The 14,132-nt window shown below is 33.9% G+C and overlaps 1 protein-coding gene across 4 annotated transcripts in view; it reads left to right on the forward strand.

The window, feature by feature from the left end:
- LOC150108562 (myocyte-specific enhancer factor 2C-like) overlaps positions 1-14,132 on the forward strand; it is a 279,724-nt gene that overhangs the window by 246,274 nt on the left and 19,318 nt on the right. The window lies entirely within an intron of this gene.

The following is a 14,132-nucleotide window of genomic DNA, read 5'->3' on the forward strand; positions in this document are numbered from 1 at the left end:
CATTCAGACTATTTGCTGGGAAAGGAGTGCAAAAAGGTAAAATGGATCTAAATTATATTGCAGTAACTGTACTCTGGCTGGATGGAATTGAATAAAATTTGGGATTTAGGGTAGGCACTAGATACCCATGTGGTTTGTTTTTGATTTCATTTGGTGTGTATTATTCAAAATGACAGGAAGTCAATGACTCATTGAAGGAGGCCATACAGCGCCCACACCAGCTGTCATACCTTAAACTCATTCGCACTAGATGCACTTGCCACTAAAACAGGCAAACATTTCCACTCCAGTGCTCTGCGAGAGAAAAATCCAACTCCGTACCCCTTAAAATAAATAAATTTCATCAGTTGATATCTTATAACACACATTCAGAAGTTTATAAACCTCTATTGTATGTATCTGCAGTTCACATACTCTCAATCTGTTCTCATAAGCTATATTCCATAATCTTTGTAACTCTTGTTTGCACCCTTTCCACAGCCTCTTTATCCCCTCTAGATCCAAAAGGCCAAATTTTCACAAAAGTTCAGGTACGGAATCATCAAGATCATGTAAAGAGGCAAAATGTGACTTCCTTATCCTTATGTGTCAGTTCATTTCAGCATTGCAATTATTCTCTGTGCTGTATTTGCAATTTTTGTTATGTGACCTCCGAACTTCAGTCTGCTATCCACTATAGCTCTAAGATCCCTAGCCTCGCCAATTTCTTGTGCATAATCCCACTAGTTAATATAGTTAATATGCTACTAGAAATCTCATCATGCCAAACTGCATAACTTTACTCTTACTAACATTGAATTGACAGCCATTACTTTCCCAGATTTTCAGCCTGTTCAAATCATTCTGTAAGTGCTGGATATCATTAGCATTTCTGATTGTCCTGCCTATCTTTTCATTATCAGCAAACAGTCAAACATCTATCAGGTCTTTCCAATATCATTAATGTATAGATAGACCAACAATGGCCCAAGGACTGATCCCTGGAGAACACCACTGGTCACCTTAAATCTGCTAGATTTGCAACCACCATACACCACTTTCTGATGTGTCCTTCAACCACCCACTTATCCAAGTCAAGAGTTTATATTTTTGCAACAGTCTTTCTTGTGGTATTCTATCAAACACCTTAACAAAGTCCAATGGTAATAATGTATCCATTCCCTTTATCCAACTCACTCATTATTATAAAATATAAGTAGATTGCTTAAAAACATGACCTCTCTATAGTAAACCCATGCTGTTCCTTGCAAATTATAGCTTGTCTTTCAACCCATTTCTGTATACAATTATTAAAAACAACACGTAAGTCCACTGTAATAACTTTAATTAATAAATAAGGTAGATATTTCATACTAAAACTAATAGTACATCTTCAGTGTTACAAAAAGATAGGAATAGAATACAAGTAACGAACATTCGGTGGATCACCTATTAAAATACAATGCTGTCGCGAGCTAGGATATGAACCTGCATCTGTTCATATGTCGATGAGGCGTTCATATTTGAACCTGCATCTATAAAGGAGAATAGTTTTATCCCACTGGATATTAAGGGTAGTGGTAATACTGTGTTGTGCTAGACCAGACTTCTCAGGTTTGTTGTAATCAATATAATCTTTAATTCTTTTTTCACAAAATGGCCAGTTTGTCCAAAATGAGAAACATCACATTCACAGGGAATTTGGTAAACGCCAGCCAAAGACAGAGATGACAGTTTATCTTTTGTAGAAGGCAATAAGGAAGAAATTTTGTTGATAGGAATATAAGTGGGAATCAATTGGTACTTTTTTAAAATTCTACCTATAGGTTCTGAGATTCCTGGAATGTAGGGGGATTGGAACTCTGCGAACTGCTGAAGAAACCTTAGGTATTGGAACATAAGATTCAATTATCTGTTGGATTTGATTAGGGTGGTAATTATTAGATACCATTAACTTTTTAATGATGGAAAGTTCTTGTTGTAAGATTTCTGGAGAAGAGCAAACTTTATGTGCCCTATTAATTAGAGATTTTTGTTTACCAATATCCCATTAGCCGACACAGTCAATTTATTATATGAAGATTACCCTCCAGATATTGCAAAAATTTTCGAATTTGTTATCCATTCAGGTTATTTTAGTTGGAAAAACAACTTCTACAAACAAGTTGAAGGTACTGCTGTGGGTAGTCCTTTGTCTCCACCTTTGGCTAACTATTTTTTGAAACAATTCGAAGAGACTATGTTTTCATCCATTCACCCTCAACTATCTCTTTGGTATTGTCATGTCGATGATGTTTTTGCCATTTGGTCACATACTGAAGATGAGCTTTCCAACTTTCTACAACAGATAAATAGCCTTCGTCCTGGTATCCAATTCACCATGGAAAAGGAAAATTCTGGTACTTTATCGTTTTTGGACATCCTGCTTACTTGAACTTTTTTTGGTACCTTATCTACAAGCGTCTTTCGAAAGCCCATATTTACTGGCAGATACATTCATAAAAAGTCTGCTCACCATACATCTCAAAAATTTGGCATTCTTAAATCTCTAATTAATAGGGCACATAAAGTTTGCTCTTCTCCAGAAATCTTGTAACAAGAAGTTTCCATCATTAAGAAGTTAATGGTATCTAATAATTACCACCCTAATCAAATCCAACAGATAATTGAATCTTATGTTCCAATACCTAAGGTTTCTTCAACAGTTCACAGAGTTCCAATCCCCTACATTCCAGGAATTTCAGAACCTATAGGTAGAATTTTAAAAAAGTACCAATTGATTCCCACTTATATTCCTATCAACGAAATTTCTTCCTTATTGCCTTCTACAAAAGATAAACTGTCATCTCTGTCTTTGGCTGGCATTTACCAAATTCCTTGTGAATGCGATGTTTCTTATTTTGGACAAACTGGCCGTTCTGTGAAAAAAGAATTAAAGAACATCAATATTATATTGATTACAACAAACCTGAGAAGTCTGGTCTAGCACAACACAGTATTACCACTACCCTTAATATCCAGTGGGATAAAGCTATTCTCCTTCATAGATGCAGGTTCAAATATGAACACCTCTTTAAAGAAAGTTGTGAAGCTTTTTTTACACCGACCGAATTTAAATCGAAATGATTGCTTCTCTCTCTCAAAGATCTGGGAGACTTTTATTTTATGTAATCATTAAAAAACTAATTATCTTAAATATTAATTATTTATTAATTTCTTTCATTTCCTAGCTCGCGACAACATTGTATTTTGATAGGTGATCCACCGAATGTTCATTACTTGTATTCTATTCCTATCTGTTTGTAACACTGAAGATGTACTACTAGTTTAAGTATGAAATATCTACCTTATTTATTAATTAAAGTTACTGTGGACTTACATGTTGTTTTTAATAATTATACTATGCCACAGGTCCCTCTAAAAATAAGAAACATTTCTGTATATAAGTTTTTACCAACTTCTCTAAAATCTTCACTACTTCATAAATACTGATAGGGTGGTAGTTAGTCACATGTTGATGTCACCATTGTGCAAAAGAACTATCATACATTCTTTCCATTCCTGTGGTATCTTTCCTGAGCTGAGATTCAATTTGTACAAACATCTCAAGAGTATAACCATTTCAGCTGAACATTCCCTTAACATATGTGCTGATATCCTATCTGTTCCTGTTGTCTGGTTATGCAACAGCTCTTGAATCTCATTGTCATGAACCACTATTAATTTCTCCAATGTAGTGGTAATGCTGTGCCCAATGTTATGTATACCTGGTTGATAGATCTCAACAAGGTGAGTACTAGTTATTTGAACAATCTCATCAGCTTCTGATGTACATCAACATTCAGTAAAGTTATTTTTTCACATTCATTCTTTCTTTTACTTGTGCATAACAATAAAATTCTTTTGAATTGCCTTTAGCCTGCACTTCCAATTTCTTGTCATACTCAGATTTAGCTTTCTGTACAATACTTGTAAATTTTCTGGTATGCACGTCATATATTTCATAATTCCTCTCACTCTTATTCACATGATATTCCTTCCACATAATCTTCTTATCCCTTGCTTAGTAGGTTACACATCCATTTTTTCTCTCCTGCCTTATTTGTTCTTTGAACTCTAGACACATTCAGATACTGCCTCATTTAACTACATTTCAGAACTTCTCATTCATTGCTGATAAATTTCCCATTAGTAATTAATACCATGGGACATAAGATAGTATTTCTCTGAGTTTGTCATAATTTCTAGCTTTGTAGTTCAGCATGTAACCTGTCCTAATTGGAACATCCATATAGTTAGCTACTTTTCAGCACCATGCAGCATGATCACTGTCATGGTGACAAAATACATTCTTAACAAATGACACCTTCCGGTGATCTGATCAAATCTAATGCTCTTTGCTTTCAAATTCCTTCTTTCACATTCTGCATGAGGAAGTTGTCTGCAACAATTCATTAAATTCTCCTTCACTCTTATGTGAGTTTTCTGTGCTACCAAGTTAATGTTTGAATAATTTAAGTCAGCTTTCATGATTACTCGCCTAGTACCCATCAAAGTCTTCATTAATTAAAAACCCTTTAAACTAAGACTGATAATTCTCTATTATGATTTCTATTAAAACTGAGTTTTATTTAGGTTTGATTTCTGTTAGATTATTTCTGTTGGTGAAAGAATTGTGTTTAAACAGAATTATAAGTCTAAAGTGCATAAGGCAAAACTAGGCTAGATTTAATAAAAGGCATCATAACTTATGAGAACTTTTCTGATTTTTTAATTTTTATTTGGAATTAGTAACTAATCTAAAACTCAACAGGTGTAAATTCAAATTTTTATCTGTTAATTATCATAAAAAATTTGCATTTTGTTGATTTTTTCTACTTGTGCTTTTTGTTTACCTTTACTGATAATGATCGGTTTATTGTCATACCTACAATCTAACGATGCATATAATGTTGATTTAGAATCTGGATTTAGAAAATATCTAACATTATTTTGCTTTTAGGTTTGAACAACACAAGTGATGATTAAACTTTTTGCCCAGGATTTAATTTAATGAGAATTATTAATTTTCTTAATATTTAAAGTCTAAGTTAACAAATTTAAGATATCTTCTCATCAAATATAAGCATTTGTCTTTCCTGGCTTCACAGGTCTCCCTCTCTTTTTATTCTTATATAAATGCTCTTTCCATTTCTCTAATTCTCTCTCATTTATCTCTGTGATTCCTTGATCTTTTTCATTTAAACTATAAATACCTGGTGTAATTTTTGTGCATACTTTGATATTTCTTTTTAACAGTATATTTCTTAACCATATAACAGAATGGGAGTGGCCATTGCTTTATAAAATGTGAGCTAGATTTATTGCATTTTGGGGGGGGGGGCATATTTTTATTTGTTCCACAGATTTTCAGAAATTTATTTTTTCATCTATATCTTTGTCTCTTAGATAGGATAGTTCAATTATTTAGATTGCATAATATCATGTGCCACCTGTTCTATTATTTTATCTTCTATCTTCTGTGACCATTTTTGATAAAACATGAGCCCTATCTTTAAATACCTTGCTGGCTGCAATTTTTATTCTTCTAGTCTGTACATTGTGTGTGTGTGTGAGAGAGAGAGCTTAATTCAATTTTGATGAATAAAATATAAAATTAATAATGGTTATTAATTAGTGAAATGACAAGGCAATTATTTAATGGATGATAAGCATGCTTCGCTATGGTCGAACTATATAATAAACTGTTTGTTTTCCTCAAACATCTTATGCATCTCTGAATGGTATAAGGTAAGCTTTCTGTGACAGGTATAAACATTTGTAAGATAGGGACATTTGTTTCCTACTTTTGATGATCTGATAAACCCATTTTGTGTTATAATAAATTTAGTTTAATCTTTTATCCAAGTGTGAGCAAACAAAGTTTGCACCTGAAAGTATCTTTAGGACTGGCGTAAGGTGGTACAACACTGGCCAACTCGTTGCAAAGGTGGAGCAAGCTAACATCACTCCTATCTCAGTATCTCCCATAATACAAAACACATCTCCTTGCGGGTATGTATAATGTTATGCATTAAGGGAAGGGCCACTACCCACTAATTACTTCTACTAATTAATAACCATAATTAATGCATAACATTATACATATCCGCAAGGAGATGTGTTTTGCATTATGGGAGATACTGAGATAGGAGTGATGTTAGCTTGCTCCACCTTTGCAACGAGTTACCCGGAGTTGTACCACCTTACCCCAGTCCTGAAGATACTTTCAGATGCAATATCACACTTGGATAAAGGATTAAACTAAATTTATTGTAGTTTAACCAAGTGAAAAATAAACTTTCACCTCTTAGCAAAGAATTTTCAATTCTTTGCTAAGAATCTTCATTCTAAATTTTTGTGTGACATTTAAGTAAAATGGGTCGTGCGTGTGTGTGTGTGGGGGGGGGTATATGTATTATATGCATTTAAATATAAATGGAGTGCTATCAGAAAGTATGATTAAAATAGATGTGAATTAAATTTTTACAAATTGAAATTTATTTACAAATGTAAATTATTTATGATCAAATTAAGTAATGATTACGGACATATATCTCCCAATGCACATATCCATACTGCATAGCATTACACATGTCTGTAAGGATATGTGTTGCATTATGGGATACTGAGGCAATTGATGTGAAGTCATTAGCCTTTATATACATGTAACCCAGTCGTAAAGTGACTTCACACACAAATGTTGTTTGCTTACACTTGAATAAAGGATGAAACCGAGAATATAATTTCTTGGCATCTTTAATTTATAGTATAGCGAGGTGAAAATACTTTCAACATCAAACAGTCTTCCCGAACCCTACTTATGATACCTTTTTTGGTTTTTCATAAAGTACCACTGTGTGACAGCTATTTGACTAATTAAATTTCTTGCAGACATCATGATAGTTCTTAGATAAACAATGGAAATACATAGTTGACTGAAAATTTTACTCTGTACAGCTTCCATCTATATTGTAAAATTTTAGAACAATGAATATTACAGCTAGAAGTCTGCTAGCTATAATACCCATTTGGCATAATGTGTAAAAAACAAAATAGTGGTTTGTGTTGTTAAACTAGTCCTAGGTTGAAGAGTGTTGAATAAGGATCCATTACTCCCCCCCCCCCCCTCTCCATCGTAGTTATGCCTGAGGTTTGGTTGAGTGTTTTTTCCCTGGCTTATATCCTCACTCATACAACCATTGACCAGGGTATTATTACTACTACTGAGGGTGAGGAAAACACTCAGATTTTAGAAAGAATATGGAATATTATATATTGCATTATATAAAAATGTCAGTGTACTTGGAATAAGGTGACAGCTGAGTGTATGAATGATGATTAGAAGATGCTGCTGAAAATATGTTCCTAACAGCAGAGCTTCAAGATTAGTACTATCAGTATAAAAAGCACCATTAGAAAAGAAATGGAACTAGCAGAAGAATTAGATAAGTACCAGATCAACATAATAGGTGTAACTGAAACAAAGAAGGCAAACACAGGTGGGTGAGATATTTCTAAGCAACAACAACCAAGGAAAGGGTAGCTATGGTATTCAAAACTAAAGAGGAGGATAATCTTGAATGGCAGTCATCAAATAAGGGAAGAAATACATCAGAAAGCAGCTGACACAACAACAGAAAATAAAAGCAAAAGTTGATCCTTGTTAAAGATTTAAATAGAGTAGGAAATGATTACCAGACATAAAGAAATGTTTTGGGAAAATTTGAAGAAAAGAGCAAAGCAAATGATAATGGTCTGTGTTGCTGGGATTTCTGTTCAGGATGTGGACTAGTCATTTAAGCATCTTTTAGAGATGAACTGTAGACTCAAATACACCTACATTATTCAAGAATAAATGAATGAGTTTGAAAACAAGAACCAAAGTTTGAAGATTCAGTGACAGATTCAGAAGAAAACATTAATTCAGCTGGAGAGGCATGCGATAAAGGTTGTCTGCAAGGATAGAAGAATCAGAACTCCTTGGTAAACTTAGAAGCTAAAGAGGTAGTCAAGGAAAAGAACAAAGAATATCAAAAGTTCCTGGAAAGTAAGTCTGCTTGTACTCTTAGAGAATACAGAGAAAAATGTAAGAAAGTGAAGCACTGTGTAAAACTAGCTAAACAAAATTCATGCAAAGGCTTTGGTAAGAACATTGAAGATAACTATTAGGAAGGTGGTAAAATTTGTTATTGCCAGTTTTCTGTCTGGACGTACACTATGTGTGGTGGTGGATGGTTCCTTATCCTCTCACCATTCAACTAATGCTGGGGTTCCACACGGTTCTGTCCTCTCACCAACCCTCTTCCTACTATATATCAATGACCTACTTCATTTGACCTCCAACCCAGTACACAGTTTTGCACACGACAGCACATTACACTCCTCCCTTTCTTTTGATAAACCTTATTCCACTCAACTCACCTCAACCTACAGACATCAACCACCACTGCCCCCACCACTGCCCTCAGAAGTGAGGGCAGTGGTGGTTGATGTCTGCCCTCACTGCCCTCAGAAGTGAGGGCAGACATCAACCACCACTGCCCTCACTTCTGATCTCCAAACTATCCTCCAATGAGGTTCAGATAACCTAGTCAATTTCAATGCTAATAAAACCCAGATCTGTCTTATTTCTCATTTAAAAAAAAAAAAAAAAAAAAAAAAAAACATTTTCTTCCATTATTATATTTGACAACACCCAAATTTCTTAATTTGAGATTTCTCTTCTTGGAATTACCCTGACATTAAGCCTCTCCTGGCAGACAGCCATTGCATCCTCAGCTTCTAAAAAAACTAGGATTTTTCTTTTGCTCAAGATGTTACTTCACCCCTGAACAGCTGTTAACCTTATACAAATCACAAATCTGCCCAACCATTGAATACTGCTTTCACTTATGGGGGCCCCCAAAAGCTCCCTCAAAATGTGCTTGACTCAATACGGAAGAGAGCAATCAGACTTATTAATGACCCATCTCTTACCAACTCACTCCTCCCACTTTTGCACAGACGACCAGTATCTGCACTATGTGTATTCTACAAATATTTCCATGGAATATGTTCGTCTGAAATAGCATCAATAATTTCCCCCACTTGGTACTAAGCTCATTGGAACACTTGCTGCTGCTGTCAACATCCCTTCACAATGCACCTTGAAACCCACAGAACAAGTTTCTTCTCCTCCTCCTTCATCCCTGCAACTGCTGTACTATGGAACAATCTTCCCCCCTGATGCATTTCCCAAGGAATACAATATACAGACATTTTAAGTCAAATGTGAACAAGTACCTTCTTTCCCAACTCACCACCCATGCATGCTACTAATGTACTATAGGTTGATCAACCAACCTCTTGTGTATAGGCTCAACAGAAAATATTCTGGAGGCTATTTAAAAAGGCTTAGGAATGGAGGAAAGAATACTGTAAAAGGAATCAGAGATAAAGGTGACACAAGAAAGCTGAAGAGAAAGATATTCTAGATCAGGGATGGAGAACCCTTGGCATGCAACCCGGGGCTCACCTTAAAAAAATAAAGAAAGAAAGAAATATGGCCAGCCTGGCTGGCTAGGTAGTTAGCGTTTCTACTCCCCAGCCAGAAGGCTGTAGGTTTGAATCCCGCCATGGGCATGGATGTTTGTGATTGTCCATGGAAATACCAGTGGTGGTGGTCAGCAATAGATGGCATTGGTGAAGACAGAGTTGTAGATTAGATGCCCTCCCTCGATGAGTCTTTGGACTCCCTGGAGGTGACAAATATCGTTGGATATTTTAATAATAATAAAATATCCAACATGTTCTGATAGGTTTTCATTGCATCATACATGAGGAGACAAAAGCTGACCTAAAGGAACTTCGAGAAGCGATGCAAACAGTAACAAGGTTGTTAATTACATTTCTGCACATGCTTTGAATAAAAGACAATTTCAGAATCTATTGAATGAAGTGGATTCGGTGTACCAAGGACTAACAATGTTCTTTGGCTTCGTCGAGGTCTTGTTCGTTGTTGTATGGCTGGATGAGATAAATCTCTTTTTGACTAATCAACAAATGTTTTATAAAGAAATGTATGATATCATGTGGGTTTGTAAACTGATGTTTTTTTTTTGCAGATTTTTGCAAACATTTAAATTACTTGAACCTAGACTCTTGATGTTGTGTTTGATGACATGAAGGCATTCAAAATGAAATTAGGAGTTTTTAATAGGGATGTAGACAGTGAGAGATATTTTCCAAACCTAAAGAAATACATCAATAATCTCCAAAAGGATGACATAACAGACTGCCAATGTCTTCAAAAGCTATTTTTAAATGTCATTGTGTCAACTGTTGAGCAGTTCTCTCTAAGATTTGTTAAGTTCATTTGTTAAATTAGGAGAGACTGCAAAATTCTTTAAGTTTCCAGACACTGTAAAACTGGATGAATTAAACTTGCTGATGTTTTTTGTGGATAAAAATGAATGATTTTGAAGTGCAGTTGGTTGATTTTCAAAGTAGCTCAATTTGCAGACAGAAATGTGTTGACCTCAGAGTTAACTTGGAAAATATTGAAAAGAAGCAATTAGAAATGGGAGTAACAGAAAGAAGTGTGGAAAAAGATATACTAAGGACTTGGAATACTACTCCAGAAACGTTTGTATGTTTAAAAACTCTTATAATAGCATTATTATCCATTTTTCCATCTACATATTCTTGTGAATCATTGTTCTTAGTGAAGAACAAATGATGAAAATAGTAGCACATGCATATCTCTAAAGGTTACAAAATATAAACCTAATATGTCATCAGTGATGCAGCAGCAGAAGTCTCATTGATGCTAAATAAATAAAACATCCACTATTTTTCTTTCTCTAGTTTTGATTTGATGTTTTTGCTAAAATTGGTAAAGCTTAACTTTTGTTTAATATATTATGTGGGTAACAACATTTTATTTTATCTGTAATTTTTATGTATTGTAGGGGATTAAGACTTAATAAAAGAATATCTTTAATTTTATTTTCTTTTATTGTGCTTTAGGCAAGTAAAATGATTATGAGGTTGTGCACTGTAATATATTGGAAAAACTTGAAAAAATTTGTCTGATTGATCTTTATAAAAAAACAAAAACAAATTCAGAATTATTGTTTACTGTTTTGCTGATATTAAAAATTGCGTCTTTAAATTGTGTGGATCTATATGGCAACTAGAATTATGCTTAAAGGCAAATAAAACATATTACACTATCAACAGAGTAGAAGGACTTTTAAGTAAGAATTCCGTCACTAATTTTTACGCTCATTCAATCTTCTTTCAATATTCTTTGATTTTGCTGCTCTAGCGTGATTTTTTTTATTATTATTTGAAAAGGTTCTTCCAATACTTAAAAGACAATAAATAATAACATGTTACCCAAAATTTCGGTTGGCATGTGAGAAAATTTTGCATCAAAGATTTAGTGATTTTGGCATACAAATTAAAAAGGTTACAGATTCCTGTTCTAGATGTTTGGAGTAATTACTTTGAAAGATTCCTAAATGAAACAGGCAGTGCAATGATAGAAAACACTGCACCGAGCAGGAATACCTATCCATACTGGAAGTACAAAAAAAAATTAAAAATCTGAAATGTGGAAAGTCAGCTGGAGTAGATAAAATTCAACCAGAAATGCTCGCATATGGAGGTATGAAAGTTTGTGTCTGCACTGCATAATTCAGAAGGCCTACTCAGAGGGTTGAATTCTAGATGATTGGAATAGAACTCTCATAGCACTTATCTATAAAAAAAGGAGAATTTCCCTACTGAGTGTTCTTGGTAAGATTTATCCAAGTATACTTAAGAAACAGCTAAGAAAAATTGTGAAAGGGGAAGCTTGGTAAAGAACAAACTGGATTCAAGTCAAATAGAGATTTTCAGGATCACATTTTCACTTTCAGACAAATAGTTGAGAAATCTTGTGAATATAACATGGTTCTGAATTTAAGTTTTGTAGATCTGGAATAGAATATGCCAAGAGAAAAGCTCTTTAAAATGCTACATTATATCAAGCAATACATAGTCCCTATTTGAACTGCAAGTCTGTAGATGAAATCGAAGGAGGTACAACATGGGTGCATATTATCTCCACTGTTATTCATCATCTGTATTGATCATATTATTCAGGAGAGTGGTATTAAACCTAATATCAGAATTAGTGATATTAGTTTCAGCTCTTTACTTTATACAGATGATATTATACTTTTAAATAAAGCCAGTTTGCAAGATTCTCTGGTTAAATTGAATAACTGATGTCATAAATTTGGTATGAAAATCGGCAATAAAATGACAAAGACGGTGAAAATAGGTGGAAACATTGAAAACATCTGTATCCTGGATGAAGAACCTCTAAAACAAGTAAAATACAGGTATCCCTTGATTAACGCGGTTGATTAATCCCTCGATGTTACCGCGTATATCAAAATCACGTTAATCAAATCTAATAATCAATGGTAAATTACAATTCGACCATGACCCATTATTGTATTAATAATTCGTTTTATATGATACTCTTTTAGGAAAGATAGAAAATGAATGCAAAGTAAATGTTTAATAAATACTTGTACCTACATTATTTATTGCATTTTTTTTATCAAAAGAATTTATCAACAGTCGTTTGAACAGTTTTAGTTTTTTTCTTATCAGCATAAATTCTACGATAACAAACAAAATGACTCTCCAGACCTTTGCAAATGAGCAATAAAACATAAAGAAAAAATACTGCAAATATAATACATGATGGTACAAATTAAGTGGATATTGAATCCAACATTATTTCATAGCCGAATATAGAAACTACAAGAGTTTCGTGTTGAATATATAGAAACTAAAAGTTTCGGTGGATGCAAGCATAAGTAACCTTATGGGCAACTCGTAGTAAAGGTGGATAAGCTCCAGATCACTTTCCTTAGTATTTTCCATAATTAAAAGCACATCTCCTAGAGGACATGTATGATAAATAAGCCTTTGGCTCTCTATTTCAGTAATACATGATGGTTACAATCTAGAAATTATTGAACAAAGAATCAAAAAAAAAAAAAAAATTAAACCATACTATACTGACATTGGAGGTCGCAGTATCTCTCAGACAAAATTTACTGTCAAATATCAGAAACCCTTACATAATGTGTTAAACCAAACTGACAGCAAAAAACAGTGCAGAATATCACTTGTAACATATGAATGCACAGCTACTCATGACCTCCAAGCTATACACTGAATTGTGTAAGAATATTTATATTGAACATTTTGCCTGTATCTGTCAGATCAGCTGCAAGCTCCGCAGGGTTAAAGGCGCATTAATCAAAACTCTTGCTGTGTATATCAAGGGATTGCCGCAATTAATTTCGGCGCGTTAAGCAAGGAATACCTGTATTTCAACTATTTAGGAACAAGTTGTAGTGAAAATGGCAAATTAAATATGGAAATGGACAACAGAATTAGTAAAGCTGGTATGGTAAGAAGTTAGATGCATAAATTTATATGGAATAAGGTCTGCACAATTATGTATTTATATATTTTGATGTCGTGTCTTTTTTTTTTATTTATTATTATTATTATGCCATACGCTAAATAAATAATATGGAATAAGAGAGAAATTAGTCAAAACAATAAATTAGTTGTATACAAGGCAGTGTTCAAACCAGTTTTAACTTATAGATCTGAGAACTGGAAGTTGCAAATACAAAGCATTCTGAGAAAGATTAGGAGAGTGAGCAGATGGTATCAATGGCACTATGATATTAAAACAAGGATATTGGAAAAAAAAACTTGCCATTGTTAACATGCAGGAATGTTAGCAGAGCTAATATCAGGTGGCCTAAACAGAATGAAAGAGGAAAGATTAGCAAAACAAGTGTTCTTTGCTAGGTTGACAGGAAAAAGATCCAGAGGGAGACCAAGATGTATGTGGATTGATACAGTAAGAAGTGCCTTAGAACAGTGTTTCCCAAACTTATGGATGTAAAGACCCCCTTTGGAAAAATTCAAAATATTTCACAGCTCCCATTGAAAAAATAATCATAATGCAGTCATTATTATAATATTTATTGTATTTATATTCAATACAAAATATACACAGCAAATATTGCAAAAATCAAATGCAAATA

Source organism: Typopeltis vanoorti, chromosome 3 (assembly GCF_054136105.1).
Source record: "Typopeltis vanoorti isolate ZY-2024b chromosome 3, IOZ_Tvanoo_1.0, whole genome shotgun sequence".
NCBI classification, from domain to species: domain Eukaryota; kingdom Metazoa; phylum Arthropoda; class Arachnida; order Uropygi; family Thelyphonidae; genus Typopeltis; species Typopeltis vanoorti.